At 41.5% G+C, this 22,359-nt stretch overlaps 1 protein-coding gene across 1 annotated transcript in view; it reads right to left on the bottom strand.

Moving 5' to 3' along the window:
• The window catches only part of LINGO1 (leucine rich repeat and Ig domain containing 1), a 1,785,251-nt gene that overhangs the window by 1,617,657 nt on the left and 145,235 nt on the right, over positions 1–22,359 (bottom strand). The window contains exon 2 of the mRNA XM_033919604.1: positions 11,748–11,823. The gene's annotated coding sequence lies outside the window, so the exon portion shown is untranslated. The remainder of the gene's footprint in view (positions 1–11,747; positions 11,824–22,359) is intronic.

Raw genomic sequence — 22,359 nt, 5'->3', positions numbered from 1 at the left:
TTGTGTAGTTCAATTTTATGGTTAACCATTATGTGTTGTTAATAAGATTATATTGTGTATCTGTGAAAATGAATGGAAAAAATAGTGTTATAATTAGTACTATTATGGGGGTGGGGTCTGGGGTTAAGATTGGGTAGAGATGGGCAGGGTCTGGCCCACGACTTAGCCCAGTGTTCTTCAACCGCCGGCCCACGGACCGATGCTGGTCCACAACATAATTCTTTTATTTCTGCCGGTCCATAGGTGTAAAAAGATTGAAGAACATTGGTCTAGTGGTTAGGATTCCTGGTTTTCACCCAGGTGGCCAGGGTTCAACTCCTGGCATGGGAAATGTTTCTCTTCTCCTACTTACTCGTGCTGGCCTACCCTGAGGAAAGAAGGGGACATCTCAGTTGGAAAATTTCCTGGAGGAAAAGTCCTTAGTCTGTTATTGAGAAAGACATGGGGGAAGGCACTGCTTGCCCTGGATTGGTAGCATGGAATGTTACAACTCTGGGTTTTGGCCAGGTACTAGTGACCTGGATTGGCCACCATGAGAACGGGCTACTGGGCTTGATGGACCATTGGTCTGACCCATAAGAACATAAGAACATAAGCATTGACTCTGCTGGGTCAGACCAAGGGTCCATCGTGCCCAGCAGTCCGCTCCCGCGGCGGCCCCCCAGGTCCATGACCTGTAAGTGCTCCTTTACCCAAGACGTTTATTCCCTATTCATTTAATATCCCGTATTGTAGCCCTCTATACCCTGCAATCCCAGTATAGCTATTCTTATGTTCTTACGTGAGCCAAGTATAGGACAATGAAGCCATTGTGACATCACTGATGAGGTTGGCTCTGAGGCACTGTGGAATGAAGCATTATGACATCACAATCTCAGCTCTGGAATGTTGCTCTCATTGGGGGTCCAGAATCTTGCTATTCTTTGAGATGCTGGAATGTTGCAACTCTTTGGGTTTTGGCCAGGTACTAGTGACCTGGATTGGCCACCGTGAGAACAGGCTACTGGGCATGATGGACCATTGGTCTGACTCAGTAAGGCCATTCTTATGTTCTTACGCTAATTTATACCTTGGTTAGCAACAAGCCATTGTGATCTTTCTTTGGCAGTTTTTCTGATTTCTAAAGTTACAGTGCCAGTAAACAGATGGCATTCTTCATATCTGGAAAGTTCATCTGGTATTTTAATATGTATTAAGATTTACTGATAACTAGCTCGAGAGAGTGCAAAGTAAAATATTAGGGAAAAATATGGCCACTGGCTCATTATACACACTGTCAGGCATGCTGTTCTCCATCGGGTAATTAAAACACCATGAACCTACAGGTTCAGAAATGAGGTTATCCAATCATTTGGAGAGATTCTATCTAAAGTTAATTCATCCAACTAGAAGTCAGAACAGAGGCCATATGTTTATATACTATTATGTGTTTGACAAAGTAGACCTGGGGAGGCCAAAGTCTAGAAAGTTAGCTATTAATATTGATATAATACGGGATTTGGGACATATTCTTCCCCAAGCTCTGGAATAAATTATCTCCATAATTCTATAAACTTGCACGCACAAGTTTACACTTACCCCCCAAATTCTTTTTTAAAAATGCTGAGTGAAATAGTAGTTGGGATCTTAAGAAACAATTATTGGCGCTAATTGATTTAAATTAAAAGTTACACATGTATATTTAGGTGTAGGTCAAAAAAAGAGGGCAAGGAAATGGGAGGGTCGTGGACAGATGGGGGGGGGGGCATTCCCTGTATTTACACGTGTAGTGCAGAATAAGGGGGAGGGGATCCATGCCTAATTGAGGATTTGCACCATGTTTCAAGTTGGTACAAACGGATGCACCTAAAGTTAGGCATGGTTCCCAGCAGTGTTCCCTCTAAGCGGGCGGGTGTTGTGAGCAAACTTTTTTCACCGTGAGCCAAAAATATCGGGCGCCAGCAAGTTATGAGCCAACTCGCCCGATTCTCCTCTCGCCGCCCTGCCATCTGCCGTACGCCTCTTCCGATTGTGCGCTGTGACGAGAAACGTGTGCGCTGCGATGTAATATTTTGTGCGCCAGCGCAGCTTAGCGGGAACACTGGTTCAAATGGTTTTATTTATTTCCCCAAATTTATTTTTGTTATACGCATTGAAAATATTTGATATTGCGTTTAAATCAAAATCTCAATAAACTTGAAACGAGTGCCCGTGAGATTGTGGGAGGGTTAAATACTCAAAACTTAGAAGTTTTTGCTACGCCAGCTTTCTGGTATCTTTACATACAGTGGCGTACCTAGCATATGTAACATCCGGGGCCCATCATTTTTTGGCACCCCCCCCCCCCATCTGTAAGAAAAACATGATTTTTAGTAACAAACCACACGTCACACATGAGTACCTAGGAAAAGGCAGCATCTTACATATTGCAGTGAGCAGTACATCAATACACCCATTGTAAAACTAAACAAGCCAGACCAGCACAGATCAATCCTACACCGTCAATCCTAACAGAAAACACACAGAACACAGAAAACACCTTCGCCTAGTAAGGAATATGTAATCACAAACTAACCCCTCCCTCTTTTACAAAACTGTAGTGTGGATTTTAGCTACGGAGGTAACAGCTCTGATGCTCATAAAATTCTGAGCATCAGAGCTGCTACCACCAAGGCTGGTGCTAAAAACGCTTCACAGTTTTGTAAAAGGGGGGATAAAATAAAAATACATAGACAAAGGTTAAATTGAACCAGCAAGAAGCTGGACTCTGCATACAATGCTTCACAGAAACAGTGACACATGTCTCCTAAAGCAATAAATAAATAGAAATTTTTTTCTACCTTTGTCTTCTGTGGTTTCTCCTTTCCTCATCTTCTTGTAACTCTCTTCCTTCCATCCACTGTCTGCCGTCTCTCTTCCCCTATATGGCATCTTCTCTCCTTCTATGCCCCTTCCAGAAACTGTATGCCTCCCCCTTCCATCTCTCCTTTCACCCCATTGGTCTGGCATCTCTCTCCTCGCCTTCCCTCTCCCACACCTCTCCTCATAGTCTGGTATCTCCCCTTCCCTGATTCTCTGGCATCTCTCTCCTTTCCTTTTCTTCCATCTTTCGCTCCCCCTCCATGCTCTCACCTCTCCCCCTTCCTTTTCCCTTAGACTGGCATACCTTCCTCCTACGCTCCAAGCCCTGGCATCTCCTTTAATTCCCTCCCTCATCTTCCTTCTCCCTCCAGCTGGGTACCGCAACACTCTTCCCTGCAGCTCTGCACTTCCCCACAATTGCCATGCTTCGGTTCCTCTTCTTCCTTCCTTCCTCCCCCCCCCCCCCCCCCGCGGGACCCTGCGGCACCATCAACTCTTACTCCCTCTAATGTCGGCCCTGCAGCTCCAGACTTCCTCGCACCTTCTCCCCTCCCCCTTTGGATCGCTATTATTTTAAATGTTATAGCCGCGGAGCTGTATCCATCAGTGGAGATGTCTAACCTCGGCCTGCCCCGGAACTCTTACTGCAGCAGCCGCCCGTCTAGGCAGGAACAGGAAGTCACTGTTGCAGTAAGAGTTCCGGGGCAGGCCGAGGTTAGACATCTCCACTGATGGATACAGCTCCGCGGCTATAACATTTAAAATAATAGCGATCCAAAGGGGGAGGGGAGAAGGTGCGAGGAAGTCTGGAGCTGCAGGGCCGACATTAGAGGGAGTAAGAGTTGATGGTGCCGCAGGGTCCCGCGGGGGGGGAGGAAGGAAGGAAGAAGAGGAACCGAAGCATGGCAATTGTGGGGAAATTTGCGACGCGTGTGTGCGCTGTGAAGAGAAACTTGTGCGCTGCGATGTAATATTTTGTGCGTGAGCGCAGGCCAACGCAGCTTAGCGGGAACACTGGTTCCCAGGCTTATGTGCATAATTTGAGGTCGAAGGGTGGTAGACTCAAGAGTAATGTTAGGAAATTCACTTTACGGTTGATGCCTGGAATGCATTCCCAAGGGATGGGGTGGAGAAGAAAAAGGTTCCAAAAAGCATGACAAGAACACAGAGGATCTCTAATCAGATAATAATGGGTATATACTGAAGAACTAAGGCCAGTACTGGACAGACTTGCATGGTCTGTGTCCCGTATATGGCTATTCAGTTGAGGATGTGTAAGAAAACTCACGTCATACTCCAGCACGTTGACCGGGTGAATCAGGGTGTAGAGGTCCTCCGGTATAAACCCCAAACCTAGGATCAGATGCAAAACTGTCTCTCTCCCTGGCATGGGACACATCCCAATCCACTTTAACTGAACCACGTTTCTATGTTTAAGTCCCAAACTCAAGACAGGTGTAGCTCCTGCCAGCACTAGACTTTCCATTATCGTCCATTGCAGCCCACCTAGGGCACTACTCTCCTTATATGGAACTGGCGGCTGGACTAGCTCATAGTCTTTACATTACATTACATTACGGATTTCTATTCCGCCTGTGCCTTGCGGTTCTAGGCGGATTACAATATAGAAATTATCTGGGCAGTTCCAGTAGAATTACATTTCAGGATAAGGGTAAGTTACAGGAACAGTTAAGGATAATGGTACTTCAATTTCACAGAAGATAATACATATCACAGAAGATAATACATATAACAGAAGATAATACATATCACAGAAGATAATACATGTCAACTGAATCAAGTTAAATCGGGTGTAGTGTAAAAGAGTTACAGTACATTCTGGATCACAGACAAAGAGATACTATAGGTGGGTGTTTCCAAAGGCGTTGATTGGGGACTCATTGGGTGGTGGTTAGGGTGATGGGAGATATTTTTTGAACAGTAGTGTTTTTATTTCTTTACGGAACTCTTTTATGTCTGTTGTTTTGGTCAGAAGTTTTGAGATGTCAGAGTCGATTTTAGCTGCCTGTGTCCCCAGAAGGTTGTCGTAAAGTTTCTTAAGACGAGTACCGTAGAGGGGTGGGTAGGTGAAAAGGTTCTGTGTTCTCCTTCTTCTGGGTGAGAGGTAGTAGTGAAAACGGTTGTTTAGGTAACTGGGTGCCGTGCCGTGGGTTACTTTGAAAATGAGACAGCTAAGGTGGGAGCCATTTCCCCTTGAAGTCCACCTGTTCCAGCTTGTGACCTGTCTTGTGCAGGAAAATTAACTTTTCTTTTCTCTGTATCTGCTCCAGTCCCAGCAAAATTTTCACAAGGAGTGGATTCCAATGATTCAGGCACCACCGACAAGGGCAGTGACCCCTGTACTCCATTCTTTGAAGCAGCCATCCTTTCCCGGTTTCTGAATAGTTCACATATTGGGTTTGTCTTATCCCTGGTAATGGCAGTCATTTTATGAATACAAATGTCCGACTGCCTTCTCAACAATTGCTCCTCTTTGTTCTTTATTTTGCACCAGTTTTCTCATAACCATCTTTATCTTTCTCTGCAGCTCCTGAGACCTTCTCTCCAATTCACCCAGCAGTTTCACAGTTTGCACTGTCCTTGCAGCAGGATCCCCAGTACCCTGCCCAAGGGCTTCTGCCTCCAACTCCTGTACCTCCACCACATCCTCAAACAAATCATCGTCAGACCACATCTCATCTTCCGACTCCCCAGAGCTGCCACTCTCAGATGAGGCCTCCAGGAGAGGCCTGCCCTTGACCTGTCCTTCTTCCACTTCCATGGACACAGGGTTTGCTGACCTACCTCTGCTCCTTCCAGGGCTTGCTGAACTGCTGCCAGGCTGGGGTTCCTCCACCTGCCTCCACTGCACCTTCAGGGAACCTTCCTCCAGGAATGACCCCACCATAGTCACCCCAAACTTCCGCCTTCCATCCTTTCTAGGCCTCGCAGCCTGGGCCTTTCCCAGGGAAGGGACCCCAGGATCCATGGACAACCCTGGGGCAAAGAGTTAGGCTCAGCTCCCTCCTTCCCTGACCTCTAGTTCTCTCCAGCAGCACTACTCAGAGCTCCTTCCACCTCCAATAGCAGACTGGATGAACCATTCGTGTCTTTATCTGCCATCATTTACTGTTACTATGTTTTTTTATACTGTCATTTATGTACTAAACAACTAAAGAGTCTTATTTAGGCGTGCACATTTGTGCCTAAATATTAGCATGCAAATGCCAACTTATACTAGTATTCTTTAATAGAATCTGGGTGCTTAGTTGCTGTTACAGAATTTGCACTCAGCAGGCCGCTATACTTTATAAAACAACCCTGTTTAAACACATAACGCAGGATAACAAGAATGGGGCACTAGAAAACAGTGATTCGCCTATCGAAGGTGAGGATTCTGGCGGTAGACGTCCTACCCTGCAGGACTCTATGAAGGGCATCCTTAGCGGTCATGCACAAATATATGTGGAGTTGTCTTCATATATGTCACTACTGACAGGATCCTATCTAGCTGCACAGCAAATCTGTTGCCAGCACTGCGCCGCCAGCTCCTTATCAAGAGACATTCACTGCTACCAATTGCGTATCAAATTACTCTAGACATCTGTGCTGCACTTGTGAGATCTCTCTGCTATCATAAAATAATTTAAGAAGGGGTCCTCTAGCACCTCACTGTCTATCACAGGTTTATGTAGTAAATTTCCTAACTGCTTTTTGGAAATGCAAAGTAAGGCAGTGTGCAACGTAGTTAATGGCATTTTTGTTTTTGGTTTTTTTTTTAGGAGGGAGTTGAAACTGATATGGAATGTCTTTGTATTCAACATTCAACGCTTTTTATTGGATAGTTTTATCACTGATGTTTTTGAACATGATCTGATGACACGATCGCATGATTGTTGCACCTAGGGATTTGATTGCACATGGATTTATGAATTATGGATTGTGAACATTGACTTTCCTCGGATGGTTAAGGATCTCCGTTGGCCTTTTGATGTCTCCTTGGACTTTAGTTTGAAGTCTGAATGAATTCAAGTTAAGTGAGCTATTTCAGTATATGTTTGTATCGTTCATTGTTTATGTTCACTATTGTCCTTTCTGGAGATATGCGATTGTGATGATAATTTGTATTCCTTCCTCTGAGTTCTGAAATTTATTCTAAAGTTTTTGTTTACTAAATTATTTAATTAAAATATTAAATTATTGGATTATTTAAATGAATTTACATTGTAATTTTCAATAGTGGATTCTCTTGATTTAATGTATTTGTGAATCTATATGATTTATATATTTTTTCTCTCAGGGTTTCTCAGTTCATTTTTTTTAACCCCCATAAAACCTCACAATTAGACACTGCCTAGCACTAGTCAACAGCTCATAACATAGTAGATAAAATTTTTATAAATACAAAAAAAAAAAATCACAATTTGGCATTAACTAATGATAGTTAAGGAGCAGAGTGGCCTAATGCCAGGCTGGTTATGTTCCCCAGTGACATAGTGGTGACTCACGCTGCAGAGGAGAAAGTAATGCCAAACCACTCGTGTATGCTACCAAGAAAACCACCGGTGGGGGGGTCCCTCATTGTGGGGTTCCTAGGAGTTGGTTCAACTGAAAGGCACTTCTGGATCTGGAATACGTTATAATAGCTCATAACCTACCATCCCAGTGCTCACTAAGAAACAAAGCTATATGCTTTTCACATGGATATTCAATAAATTCTGAAATGTAGAAGCATACAGATACATAGGAATCCTACAAGCAAACTCTGTTTCTCATTTTGTACCCTTTTCATAAGCACAAAGGATTCTGGACATCCATTCCAGTAAATTGTTTGACCCAGGAGGACACACATGAGGTAATCCAGACGTATCATTTGCAAGGCAAATTTCTAAAGGTGTGTAAAATGGCCTAATATTGTTATCTTCAAATTCAGCTAAAAGTATGCATGATTTCCATAACACATGCACTCTTGACTGCATTAAAGGGAGGCATTAAGCTGGGGGAGTAAATAACAGCTGTACAGATCCTATTGTATCCTCAAATCGCCTTCTTTGGAAGTATAAAAATAGATGACGAGAGGGCCTATTCTATAAAGGAACATAGACACCTATAGAATACTAATCTAACTGTGAAAACACACATCTATAAGTTAGGTACGAATGCTTATGCCAGCCATTGCACTGGCCAAAATATGTGCAGCTAAGCTCTAGTTATGCACATATAACTTATGGTATATTCACCCAATCTTCATCTATGTGTACACCTACCTGTCCAATGCACGCTGCGTACTATGTAAGATATGTACATATTTTCACTATAGGAGCTCACGGCATCCATTTCCTATGAGTGATCTGCCCCAAAAGTCCGCTAGACCACCAAGTAAGGTTCTGGGGAGTCTCACAAGGCTTAAAAAATAGCCCAAAAATTTAAATTAATTAAAAAAAAAAAAAATTGCAAATAACCAAATCCGCGGATACTGAAACCGCGGATTTGGAGGGAGAAGTGTAATTACCAGCCTTTTTCTGCTAGGAGCAAACAAATGGCGACCAAAGGCAACCAAAGTGCCAAAGAATACTTGAAGGTTTCATCCGACATACATTTCAATTGAAGAATCAACCCGTACCAAGGGAATATGAGTGAAAACAAGGGTGTCAAATATATAAACACCATCACAGCTTCCATGTCATGCATGCTGATTTTTCATGTTTGCTTTTACAGTAAAAAAAAAAATAATAATAATAATCAGATTTCCTACCCCAAAGATCACTAGGTGCATTCTGCTACCCCAATCAGTGTTCTTTTTTTATATGTCTTCAGAACAAACTTCTTAAATAATATATTATAATACAGCTTATTAAAAATTGATTCAAATAAAATGGCTGAATGGAAAATGTCTATATAGTTATTTCATAATTTATGGGTAAAGACATTCCATAGTAAATTAAGAATATAATTGAAACAATTAAACCCTTCGTGAATTAGATCCAATTAGTTTTTAAAAGAAAAACACCCTGTTGGCTCAAGAACTTGGACCCATCACAAAGAGCCTTATTAATTTAACAATTGGTTAACAATTGACTTCTACTGGGGAAAAGACCTTAACCCTTTCAGGACCATAAGGATCGTAGGCCAATTTTTGTGGTTTTGACGACATTTTTATGGTAAAAAGGGCTTGCAGATGCCAAAAAATTGATTTTTTTTGTGAAATATCATTATTTTTTTTTTTTAAAATCACACTTCTGGCTTATGGACAGTGTGGCAAGTGAATCTTCTCGTCAATCTGGCAACGACGCTAATGAATGAATGTCGGAACCAGTTTGTTTACATAAAGGCAGTATCATATGGAATCCGTACATATCAAATTTAGAACTGTAGACGATCCCAATCAAAATTTATAGGATTTTAAAGTTATGGGACAAATATGTCCCTTGGTCCTGAAAGGGTTAAAGAAAATAAACTGAAATTCCAGCATATGAAAATGATATTCAGGTAACTTAGGGATATGTCTACTAAAGGGCGTTACGCCCTAACATGCGCTTAGCGCACGTGAACATCCTGCAAAGCGCATTAAAGTGTTTTGCAGTAAGTAACTTTAGTGCGTGTACTTAAGCGCACATAGGGCCATATTCTGCATACGATGCCTAACAAAATTAGTGCTGAAAATTATGGCGCTTAACGTGATTCTATGTTATGCACAGTCCATAGAATTTTGTTATCACTCGTACTTGTGACTAACATTTAGGCACAAGGAGCAAAAGAAGCACAAAGGGCCTCCAAGTTCCAGACACTCAAACTCTAAATTTATTGATGGACCCAATACGGGTCGTGTTTAGGCATATCCATCTGTGTCTGGCATCTACATAAAATCATTTAAGCACACCCATTTAAGCCAATGAAAACTGGGCCTAAATACCTGTGCTGTGTGCAGATTGAGGGCCAGATTCTCAAAACCTAAGGTTACTTTTAATGCGGTCGCTAAACCGGTTCCAGCTGGTTTAGTGTGCATGTATTGTAGTGGCAGATTATCAAAATGGCTTACCGTGGGTTTTTCCGGGTTTTCTAGCAGTCTTCGATACTACAATGAGGACTCTGATCGATTCTCTATCAACGACGAGTGCTTCCCTAACCTCGTTGTGCCACATCTCTGACCAAAATTTGCTATCAGGTCTGAGCTGTTGTAGCCTTACTTTCTGAGCAGTGCCTGAGCACTGATGGGGCTCTGGCACTGACAGGAAAGTAAGGTTTAACAGTTCAGACCCACACACACACACACACACAAATTAAAATAAAAACAACAAGCCCAAATTTGAAGATCGTCAAGAGAGATGCCACATCACATAATCTCCTGACATTGCTAACTCCCCCCCCCTGCAGCGTGAAAGATGCCCACTCTCTCCTGCCATTGCCCAACTCTCCCCCCCAAAAAAACAACTCCCCCTGTGTCCCCAACTCTACACACACACAGCGGGAGAGCTACCCTCTCTCGCCATCACCCAAATCCCCCCAACAATTCTCCTATGCTCCCCTACCTTATTTTGGAAGTCTGGCCAGAGGGACACCTACCATCTGGCTGGCAGGCCAAACTCTTAAAACATGGCAGGCCTTTGCCTTCCTAGTGCATCCTGGGATGCACCGGGGAGGGGCCTAAGGCTCCGATTGGCCTAGGTTGCTTAAGGCCCCTCCTATAGCACACAATCATCAGAGCCTTAGGCTCCTCCCTAGCACATCCCAGGATGCACCGGGAAGGGGATGGCCTGCCATTTTGTAAGAGGCAGGCATGTCAGCCAGAGGGTAGGTGTCCTTCCAGCTGGACTTCCTGAATAAGTTAGGGAGGTGCTGGGAGGGGGGTCATCGGGGGCATGGGGGGAGTTGTTGGGGGGATTGGGCAATGGTGAGATAGAGTGGGCATCTTTCCCACTGCGGGGGAGGAGGATTGCTTGACTTTGGCAGCGGAAGGGATTGGGCAGGGGGTTGCTTGACTTCAACGGTGGGAGGGAGTGGACATCTCTCCCGCTGTGGGCAGGGGTGTTTGTGCGACATGGCAGGAGAGAGTGGGCATCTCTCCTTCCAATCTTCAATTTAGAATTTTCTAAAAATTATTTTAATTTGGGGGAGGGTCTGATCTGTCAAACCTTACTTTCCTGTCAGTGCCTGAGTCAATCAGCGCTCAGGCACCGATCAAAAAGTAAGGCAACAACAGCTCAGACTTGTCGGCAATTTATGGCCGCAAATGTGACACAACAATGTTAGAGAATCACTCGCCGATTATAGAGAATCACTCGGTGTGATCATTTTAATATTAATGACCTCATTTTACCACATTTGCATGGCAGTATTGGAAACTGCTAGAAAACTCAGAAAAGACCTCAGTAAGCCATTTTGATAATCCGTCGCCAATATATATGCACGTTAAAGGCAGATTTTAGTTTTGAGTACCTGCCCCAATGAGTTTTCAACAAGCTAAAGGGTCTGATTTAATGCATGCTAATGATAAGCAAACAGGAATATAATGGGTGTCTTTTAGCGTGTGCTAAATCAATTAGCGCATCTTAGTAAAAAGACCCCTAAATGAGATCCAGTGTGCTTGAATTATCATAAAGGAATTGGTAATATCACAGCCCAAGAGATCTTTTTATAATAACAGTTCAATATTAAAGTGCTTAGAAAATGCTTGAACAATAAAAATCTTACTAAATACAGGTATTTGTCATTAGAAAACAAGCCCATAGTTTTTTTTTTATACACACATAAAAATGATCAACTATTACAGAAAGTTGCCACAGAGAATTAGGAACAAACCATCTTAGCATAAAGCTTATTATGATTAAAACCTTCTCTTAAATATCGCATCTGAATTGTATAGAATAATATAACACAATAAATAAGGAATAAGGAAGCCAACTCACACAATCATCTGAGCCGCAGCGTTTGCAAAGATCTTGTCTACCACATCTGGACTGCTCTGTCGAGCATAACCGCTGACTGTGGAAGATATTGAAAGAGAAGAATTATTCTGGCATCCTTCTGGCACCAAAACACTGCCATAATATGAACCACACAATCATGGAAATGGTATAAGCAGACATAAGAACGCATACTCTTAGCATCCTGTCTCCAAAAGACTTTTTATAACATCAATTCCTATAGGAATATCGTGCCTCTTCTCTGTCATCTCCAAGCTAAAGAGCTCTAGCCCATCATGCCTTTCTTCATATGGGAAAACTGCCTAGATTCAAACAATATAGTAATCGGAGACTTTTTCAATTCAAAATTGATACTTTATCCCACAGAAAAAGAAAGTAACATCAGATCAAGGAGTAGACCTATTGGTTCCTTCAGAGTTTGATTTGACTCTCTTTTTGGAAGACTCGCAAGATAGCATTCAAAACAGGTCTACTCTCTTGATGACTTGTTCAAGTGAGCTTGACAAAAACTTACTATGAGATTATTCCTTAAAAATAGAACTAAATTCTGTGGGGATACTGTTTTAATATTTCACGATGTATCAAGAGCAACCCAAATGCGAAGGAAAGAATTTCTTCAATTAAAGTCTAGGGTGTTGGCTCTGGCAGCTACCTTCGTAAAAAAAATTCCATGTAAGTGTATTGTTTAAAATTCAAGAAAAAGAATTTATTTTTGAGGATCCCACCCAGCTTCAGCAATTTTTAAGTTTCCGTGAACAAGAAAAATAAACTGTGAAATAAAGTTAGTTACTTTGGAAAGTAAAAATTATAGCACTAGAGATGGCTTAACTTAGGTTACAACCTAATTAAGGTAGCTCCTCCAAGATTTATGAGCTAGAAAGATCTTTATATTAAATATTGTTTAACTTTGTTTGTATGGAAATCTTTATCCTGTACTGTTCTGTTTAGAATTGTACAATTGAAAATTTTTTTTAAAAACCCCAAAACAATATATTGAGTACACCAGAGAACAAATATTGACCTTGAGTTTCCCCCTCCAGATTGAGCACACCTCAAATTCCATACCCCCTTCCCTGCAGATCTTTCCAAGAAAGCATATCTCCCTCCATGTCCCCTCTCCCAAGAGCATAGGCAGGAGCTACCAGAGAGCTGGGAGCTATCTGAAAACGTTGTCACTTCCAGAGCATCAAAAAGTCCCCCTTTATAGGTGCCACGTCTGCCCTCCACCAATTCCAGTGAGCCTTTGTGTCCCCACATCAGGCAGAAGAGATTTCTAGCCCCTCCTGCCCTGCTGGCACTACATTTTAAACTGTTGCCACTTTAACCCTTACAAGCACCTGCTTTTCTCCAAAGGCACTTTTTGGATAAAAATGCCACGCTTGGAGGTCAACTCTAGAAATGCTTTCTAACTGGTACAAAATGACAATTATTTTGCAAGTAAAATGGCAGCTCAAAGCTAAATGTCAAACCAACCAGAAGATTTTGTGCTGGAATAATTTACTTGTATCACTGCAGGTTTTACTCTAGCAGTTCATGTTCTGTATTTCGGTGAATTTTCAGGTATAATTAGAGGTAACCCTTTCGATAGCACTGCTCAGGGATTATCATAGCTAAGAAAATGGCATCTGCAATATCCCTGGAGTTGGTCATCCAGAAAGCATTACATTATATTATCAGAACCATGGTCCAACCCCTGCGGAGTTCCCCAAGGATCGCCCCTATCACCTACACTATTCAATATATACATAGCCTCCCTCAGCTACTACCTAGATAATCATGGCATAATTTCATACAGCTACGCAGATGACATCACCATTCTCCTACCCTTCGACCAACCAGAACCCGTCATGGCAAGCACAATACACAAAACTCTCGATTCAGTTGCAATTTGGATGACAGAGCACAAATTAAAACGTAACCCTGACAAAACAAATTTCATCCTACTAGAAAACAACAAAAACTCCCACATTAACTAATCTTGTAATAAACTCGATCTCGTACCCAATACAACCTACACTAAAATTGCTAGGAGTCACAATTGACAGAGGCTGCACCATGCAACCCCAAATTAACAAAATAATAAAGGCATCGTTCATGACCATGAGAAATCTAAGAAAAATCTGAACATTCTTCGAAAAGAAGCAATTTCTACTATTGGTACAATCTCTTATCCTTGGGATGATAGACTACTGCAACATACTATACCTACCTTGTCCTGCGACCATGATGAAGCAATTGCAGACAATACAGAATACAGCCCTGAGACTTGTCTATTTCCTAAAAAAATATGACCATATCACAGAGGCATACCATGAATAGTGAAGGGACACGTATCAGAACTTTAGTAAGTGTCCTTAGGCATATGTTGTTTAAAGATGCAAAGGTAGGCCCTGTTTATCTTTCCCTTCTTTGAAGACAGGTAATGTTTAAACAGAGATAGTGTGAAGTGAATTCAATTGTTTTGTTAAGCCGTATTTACAGACAGCTTTAGTTAAGAAGCTCTGCTGGTCAAGGCTTTTTCTGACCCTCTGTGGACTTCAATCTCTAGCTAGGAAAAATGCTGATGTGTTTAAAGTTTCATGTGACCTTACGTCACATGCCATCACATGCTGGCAAACCTGATTCGTATAAATATGTGAAACTCATAATAAAAGACGGACATATTTGAAAGATGGTTTCTGGTCTTTAAGATGTGTCCCCAGGTACCTGACTTGCAAATGACAGAGACAGAGAAAGTATGGGGCAGGAATTGGGACCTGAATCCTTTTCAGTTGGGGGCACGTCCGCGATGGGCAGATGATATCACCAGTATTTTGTGAGTATTTCTGAATTTTTTCTGTTCTTTAATACTCACTGGGTAGTGGTGACCTGTACCCAACCCTTTATTTTAAGTTCAAGCTTTGGGTTCTATTATGGAGTTTTTTTGGGGAAAAATCACGGGGTACTTTCGGTAAGCACCCCTCATATATATAAGCAGCTGCCATTCTTTCGGAAAGAATGAAATTATTTATAGAACCCCCCTGCCCACTCTGTCATTTGTAAGGTTTTTTATAGAGTATAAGATTTTATTGTCTCTTATTACTGTACCTCGCTTATAAGGTAAGATAAGCGAATATTTTTGCATTGTTATATTGGGTTTTGTAATGAGTCATAAAGGCACTTACTCCTAGACAAATGAGACTTGTACGGCTGTGTGTATGTATGACATTTTTCCTTCAGCTCACATCTTTCTGTGTCACCAATGTTTAATACTGAGGTAGGACATGCTGTTATGTGGAATGAATTGAAAGCGCTGTTTGAATCAGTCTAAGATCTTTCCCTTGTAGTTTGTACACAAGCACTATTTCTTGTCTTCCTTTTGATCCTGACTAATTTTGTGCGTTTCTTCTACCGGCTGCTTTCTTTGTGTTCTGTGCTGGATCATAAAAAAAAAAGAAACAAGAAAAAGAAAAATTCCGTTTTAAAGGTTTTCTTTCTTGTGCAGAGCAAAGCTAATCTGTTCTTTGCTTTCATTATCAGGGTCTGTGCATGAATGTTTTTGTCCCTTCCCCCAGACTTCTCTGTTTGGGCTTCCACTGACCCCCTATAGTGCTTCTTTGAAGTTACTCATTCTTGGTTTTATCAAGCAGTAAGGTGAGATTCCACTGCTTGTCTCTTGACTTTTCTCCGGCATTATCAAAACCACCATCTCTTCTTATAATACGCCCATCGCTCTTGTTGTCAAAGCTCATGGCATTCCTCGTTTCGTCCTAGATTTAGGGCTGTTAATGTTTTGGTAATTCTCATTGCCCTTATGTTTCTTCCACCATTCCATCGGCAGCCAATGATTTTTTTCTGTCATTGTCCTAAAGAATGTTTTATTTTTAATCCCTTTGGTGAGGCTGCCTTCACCTTTAAGCAACAGTATACCTAATGTGGAATGTCCTTCGGGCTATTCTACAAGTCATGCACTGCCCCTCATGGTCCTATTCTTATTTTGTACAACTTTTGTGTTCCATAATTCTAGAGACCTGTCAGGCTGATAGTTTGTACCTTTTATAATGATTGTCTGTGTGTGGTCACAAGGTGTCATGAAATAAACTGCACTGGTGTACATCTGAAGTGAAATACCTGGGTTTTGTCCTGTCTCATGGTCAGAGGAAAATCTGCACTTTCTGCACTGCTGCTATTCTGTGTCTGCCCCGCCCAGCTACCAAGAAAGACATGCTTACTTTTCTTGCTATGATTGGTCACTGCCGCCAATGGATCTCTGCTTGTTCCTTCTATGACCAGATTTTGAGACAGACCCTGGTTTCTGAAATGACTGCTCTTATCAGATGGACTTATGAAATGTTGGACATTTAAGATGTGCTTTGGTTTCTAGCTCAAGTTTGGGTTTCCCTGCTTATGCCCACATGTTTTATCTCTTTGTTTGGGACTATTGTAACACCATGAAGGGAGAACATGGCGGTAAATTACGCTCTGTTGCCTTTTTTTATAGTCACTCCTGTTCAAGAAAGCCCTGGCTGCTTGTGCTATGGTGGTAGAGATGGTTACTTCTTTGATCCTAGGTCACCCCATTACCCTTCATACTTTTCACGATGTCCAAGCCCTTCTTTTAAATAGGCTTCTGGGTCTCAAGGGTGAACAGGATTCTCTTCCTCTCTTTTTTCACAGCTTCAGTCCTTTGTTACCACCCCCTCCTCTGAATTTGATGCCTGGTATTTGGCAGGTGCCCAAAGCCGCCCTTCTGGACGGACTTTGGTGCAAAGAGGGGAAACCCTGGATACCAGCTGCTAGCTCTCCCTTATTCATTGCCCAATATCATGGTATTGGTTATCGTAGTGCTCGCTCGACATTTTAACTTCTTGCTAGTGATATTTTCATTCTTGACCTTTTGCTCCTTGATACAGAGATATATAGCTCAATAATTACAGCTGGCACGGTTGTGAATTGAAAATAAATTGGAAAATACAATTCCTTTCTATTGTTTTAGCTGAAGTTAGGATGTTGCTAATTTAAAATGTTTTTGTCCGGATGTATACATAGCCATCCCAGATCCATTTTGGCACAGATATTTCTAATGTTTTCCACGGGTCCTCTTTATCACTGCAGAGATAGAGACGCTCCAAAGAGACATTAGCTTTATGCCCTTTTTCCAAATATGAGATGGTTATGATATACATTATTTGTTGTTTTGGTTTTTTTTATATCAATGTGTTTATTTGCAGAGTTAAATTCAGCCCTGCACACTTGACAGATGGAGTAATAGCTCCACGTTTAAAAAACTTTATGTTTTGTCTGTGTCATGTCTACTTGTTTTAGTTTAGTGGGTACCCCAGGATACATAATATTGGCCACTTCTAGAGCTCTTTTTCCACTTCTTACTAGCCTAACTGCGCAATGTTCTTTTACTTATAGCTTTTATATTCTGAATATAGTTTAGTTAAGGGTTATATGTTTAAGAAAAAAGTTTTACTTTATACAGCATTTATTTCGTGGTGTTCCCTACATATGATCCATTCAATATACATTTCTGAATACATTCAGTACATCAGTATGGTCTCTCTGAGGTGCATAATAGTTATATGCAGCACGATAAAAACATATCCTTTTGGATTGTTCAATTAAGAACCTTAAGTAACTGAGTATTGTCTCTCTTTTGCAATAGCTATGCTAAGTGAATGAATTGGTATTGTTGCATGTTGCCACATTCAGTACAGGCAACATGGTTTCTCTTGTTTTCTATCTCTTATTTGGATCACATTGGAGTACAGCTGCTGAATGATATTTGGAATGCTTTTCAAGCATTTCTTTTCAAGTATCTCTTTCTGTATGCACAGACATCTGGCTGCTCTCCCTTTGAGGTTCTCACGGGATGACCTTTCCCCGCCCCATGGGTAGATTTTCCCTTGATACAGGAGGAATACGTCCAAAAGCTAATTGAAATATTAGGGCTTGTTCAAAGAAACGTGTCTTGCACTTCTCCTTTCTCTCCACAGATTCCTACCCATTTTTTCCAGCCTGGTGATTGTCCAGCAGCTTTCCAAGGATCGGAAGCAGACGGATTTCCCCTTTGGCCTTCCCACTACTGTGATCGCTGTGACCAGGCCCGCTGCACTCACTGAGGAGTTTCCTGTTTGGATCCACGCAAGTCGCTTGAAGAGGGTTAACCTAAAACCCCAGAAGCAAGTCTTCCCTGCGCAGATTTCACCTCCTCCAGTGGAACAACATGATGATCTCATTGCAGCATTCTACCAACTTTATCATTCTCTTACTGGCACTGCTGCTGCTAGTTTTTCTCCCTGTATGAATCCTTTTCACTGGGTCTACAGGGATGATGTGTTCTGGGTCCACGACACTTTCTGCCCATACCCATCTGTAAATGACACTCCTGCTGTAAACAGCACCCCCGACACCTCTTTGCGAACACGATGTCAAGCTGGACTACTCCCTCGCAAAGGCTGTCCTTCAATTGGAATCCAGAAAAGACCGATGCTACCCTTTGGTATAATTCCAGCAGTGTACAAGTTGCCACCTTCTCCTTTGAGTATTGTGACATTGTGGACTGTTTATCAATTGATATCCCAAGGCTGTGCCATTGGTCCTCAGAGATTCCTAAAACTAAGGACATATATGTATATGTTACTGACTTACGTTGGGGGGATAAGTGTGCATTCTGGGGAGTGGTAGGGTGGAATATTAATACTGACTGGGTTTATAAACTAGAAAATACTCTGAAAAACAGTGGACCAAAATGGTAAATCACTGCTTACTTGTATGACCCTTCATAAGGTTGGACACTGTTATAGGAAAAGTGTTCCTGCACAAATTATTAAGCTTTCTCTTACTATTGACAACCCTAGACCTACTGATGAAGGTATGTACATTATGGACATGAGGTTTAAGGGTGGGTCTAGCTATCATCAGTTTTCTTATGGGATCTATCTACCTCCACTCATCTTCTCCCGCCATTTTGTGGGGGCCCCAAAAAATGCTAACCCACTGGCCCCTACATTCAATAAACTTACTGACATGATGGCTATTGCCAATCCCACTTTTGAAGATATTGTGGCTGTTGAGGTAGGGTTTTCAGAACGTAACCTTTGGTTAGAATGGATGAAATTCACTGCTGATCAACATAATAAGAGTAATTGTTACATATGTGCTCAAGCTAGACCCCATCTAGGAACCGTACATCTGGACCTCCCTCCTGGTATCCAACCATGCCTTTTTGGGTTATTTACCTATCCCCTTTGTGCACTGTAGTGTTCTAAATACCCTTTGTTGCCAGGACAACAAAAGCTTGATATTGCCGTTATCATCTATAAGGGCAATTACATATGTCATGTTTCTATTCTGACACAGGGTAGTTTTGTAGGTAATTTACCCCCAGGTTATTGTTCTGTCTTGGCTCATAGGTATGCCCTATTGTTGCTGCATCAGATTTGATATTTACTGGCTTTATGGAGACTTTTGGCTCCCTGTTAAGCTACCCAGCCAGTGGATAGGCCAGTGCACTTTAGTTAAGGTTACCATGCTCCTGCATATTTTTCTGAAAGGCATCCTTCCTATTCACATGGTTTTTCCTTTTATTTGTCTTGATATAAATCTGATCACATGTATACATAGATGCTAGAGGGGTCCCAGATGAATTTAAGGCCCGAGCTCAGGTTAAGGCTGGGTTTGAGTTCCTTATTCCCTTTATTACTATTAATAAGAATGTTGATTGGATTAGTTAAAATTATTATAATCAGCAACGCTTTGTGAACTATTCTAGGGACGCCTTGCAAGGTATTACTGATCAATTAGGCTCCACTTCTCAGATGGTTCTCAAAATCGTATGGCCCTAGCTAGGATTCTAGCTGAAAAAATTCTCCTCAGTACTTTATGCTGTTGTACTTTTCTTTCTGACAATATAGGTCCTCCTATGGACATTCAGAAATTAGCAGACCTCTTTGCTGAGTTCAAATGTAACTCTGATTTATCTAATTCTTGGGATCAGCACTTTAGTTGAATGCATAATCTCTTATTATTTGCACTCTTATCTTGACTGCTCATGTACTGTGTTATTCGTATTACAGCTCCTAAAAGACCCCTCCTTGAGAGACATACCTAAGGTATCACTCCCTTCCAGCTCATGCTGTGTATTTGTGACGTCATTTACATGTCGTAAGAGGGGATTTGAAGGGACACGTATCAGAACTTTAGTAAGTGTCCTTAGGCATATGTTGTTTAAAGATGCAAAGGTAGGCCCTGTTTATCTTTCCCTTCTTTGAAGACAGGTAATGTTTAAACAGAGATAGTGTGAAGTGAATTCAATTGTTTTGTTAAGCCGTATTTACAGACAGCTTTAGTTAAGAAGCTCTGCTGGTCAAGGCTTTTTCTGACCCTCTGTGGACTTCAATCTCTAGCTAGGAAAAATGCTGATGTGTTTAAAGTTTCATGTGACCTTACGTCACATGCCATCACATGCTGGCAAACCTGATTCGTATAAATATGTGAAACTCATAATAAAAGACGGACATATTTGAAAGATGGTTTCTGGTCTTTAAGATGTGTCCCCAGGTACCTGACTTGCAAATGACAGAGACAGAGAAAGTATGGGGCAGGAATTGGGACCTGAATCCTTTTCAAATAGCACTGGCTTCCAATAGAAGCAAGAGTGCACTTCAAATTCTACTGCTTACTTTACAAGGCTCTCAACGGAGAAAGCCCAACCTACTGGAATAACCGACTAAATCAATCCTCCTCAACCAGACACAGAAGATCCCACTCGCTATTCACTCACCCATCATCCAAAGATGTCAAACGTAAAAAACTTTATGATAACCTAAAAGCCTCCAAAGCAGCTAAACTGGACAGACAAATCACCACTCTTATCTTCGACTACAGACTACAAAGCCTTCAGGAGAGACATTAAAACCATACTCTTCAAAAAACACATAAAACCTATCCAGCACAACCAATCCCAACCCAATATCCAACACTCTATTTACCCTTAGATCTCTCTAATACTCTTTTATCTACCAAACGTTATCTAAAACCCATAATTTCACCCTATTCTTATCTCCTAAAGACCTCCACTTCCCTTTGGTAACTCTTTACCCAATATATATTACCTTAAAAATTCTATGTCATCGCTTATTCTATTCCTTCAAATTTTGAATGTAATTTTGTTTTAGTTTGGATGTAATCCGCCTTGAACCGCAAGGTAATGGCGGAATAGAAATCACTAATGTAATGTAATGTAATATATTAGTGATTTCTATTCCACCTTTACCTTGCAGTTCATAAGAACATAAGAACATAAGAAGTTGCCTCCGCTGAGGCAGACCAGAGGTCCATCTCGCCCAGCGGTCCACTCCCGCGGCGGCCCATCAGGCCCATTGCCTGAGCAATGGTCCCAGACTATCAAGGCGGATTACATAAGAATTGTTATGATCTTAAGAAGTACATATTAAGAAGTATTTGAGGAATAGTTTGAGCATTTTCTAATTTTCTAAGGAGTAGATTGGTAATGCAGGAGGAGTTTGGAACATTAATAATAATAATAATAATAATTTTATTCTTATATACCGCCAAAGCCATAGAAGTTCGAGGCGGTTTACAGCAAGAAGCGCTGGACAATCAGCGAAGAGGTTACAGTCAAAGTCAGCGAAGAGGTTACAATCAAAGTCAGCAATACAATCTTACATAATGAAGAAATATGGGAGTTATGCAATCTTACATAAAGAAGGAATATGAAAGCTGTGTAGTTCATTAGGGAAACTGGTTGAGTAAGCAGAGCAGAGAAGATTCTTAGTTAACAAATCGATTGAACAAGCTCGTTTTTACCTGTTTTCTAAAACTGAAGTAGGATGATGAGACCACGAAAACGTTACTAAGCCAATCGTTCCATTTGCCTGCCTGGAAGGCAAGAGTTCTGTCCAAGAATCTTTTGTAGTGGCAGGCTTTTATTGTCAGATAGGAGAACAGATGTATTCTTCGTGTGGGTCTAAGAACTGGCCAGATTGAAGTGGGAAAAGAGGTAAGTGGGGGCTAGGCCAAATATTGATTTGTAACATAGACAGGAGAACATAAACAGGATTCGCGCCTCTAGGGGCAGCCAATGGAGTTTCTGATAGTAGGGGCTTATGTGTTCCCATTTCTTCAGCCTAAAGATCAGACAAACTGCCGAGTTTTGAATGACTCTGAGTCTTAGGATGGTTTTTTTGTAGGATGCTAAGTAAATAATGTTGCAATAATCGAGCAGGCTCAGGATGGAGGATTGAACTAGTAAGAGGAAGGATGGAGCATCAAAGTATTTTCTGATGGTTCTGAGTTTCCATAGTACAGAAAAGCATTTTTTGACTAATAAATCTGTGTGAGCATTTAGAGTGAGGTGGCGGTCCAGGGTGACTCCTAGGATTTTAATGGAGTGGTCAATAGGGAAGACCTGACCATTCAAGAAGATCGATGGGTCGCTGATTTTGTCATTATGGTAGCGAGGAAAAATTTAGTTTTGTCGGTGTTGAGCTTCAATTTGAAGTTGGTCATCCATAGTTCGATTTCCTTTAGAATGTGATATATTGGTTTTATGTATTTTTTTGAAGAGTAGGGTTTTTGTTTCTTT

The sequence above is a fragment of the Geotrypetes seraphini genome, chromosome 14, assembly GCF_902459505.1.
Source record: "Geotrypetes seraphini chromosome 14, aGeoSer1.1, whole genome shotgun sequence".
NCBI lineage: Eukaryota > Metazoa > Chordata > Amphibia > Gymnophiona > Dermophiidae > Geotrypetes > Geotrypetes seraphini.
The sequence above is the reverse complement of the archived record's forward strand: the minus strand, read 5'-3'. Positions and strand labels throughout refer to the sequence as shown.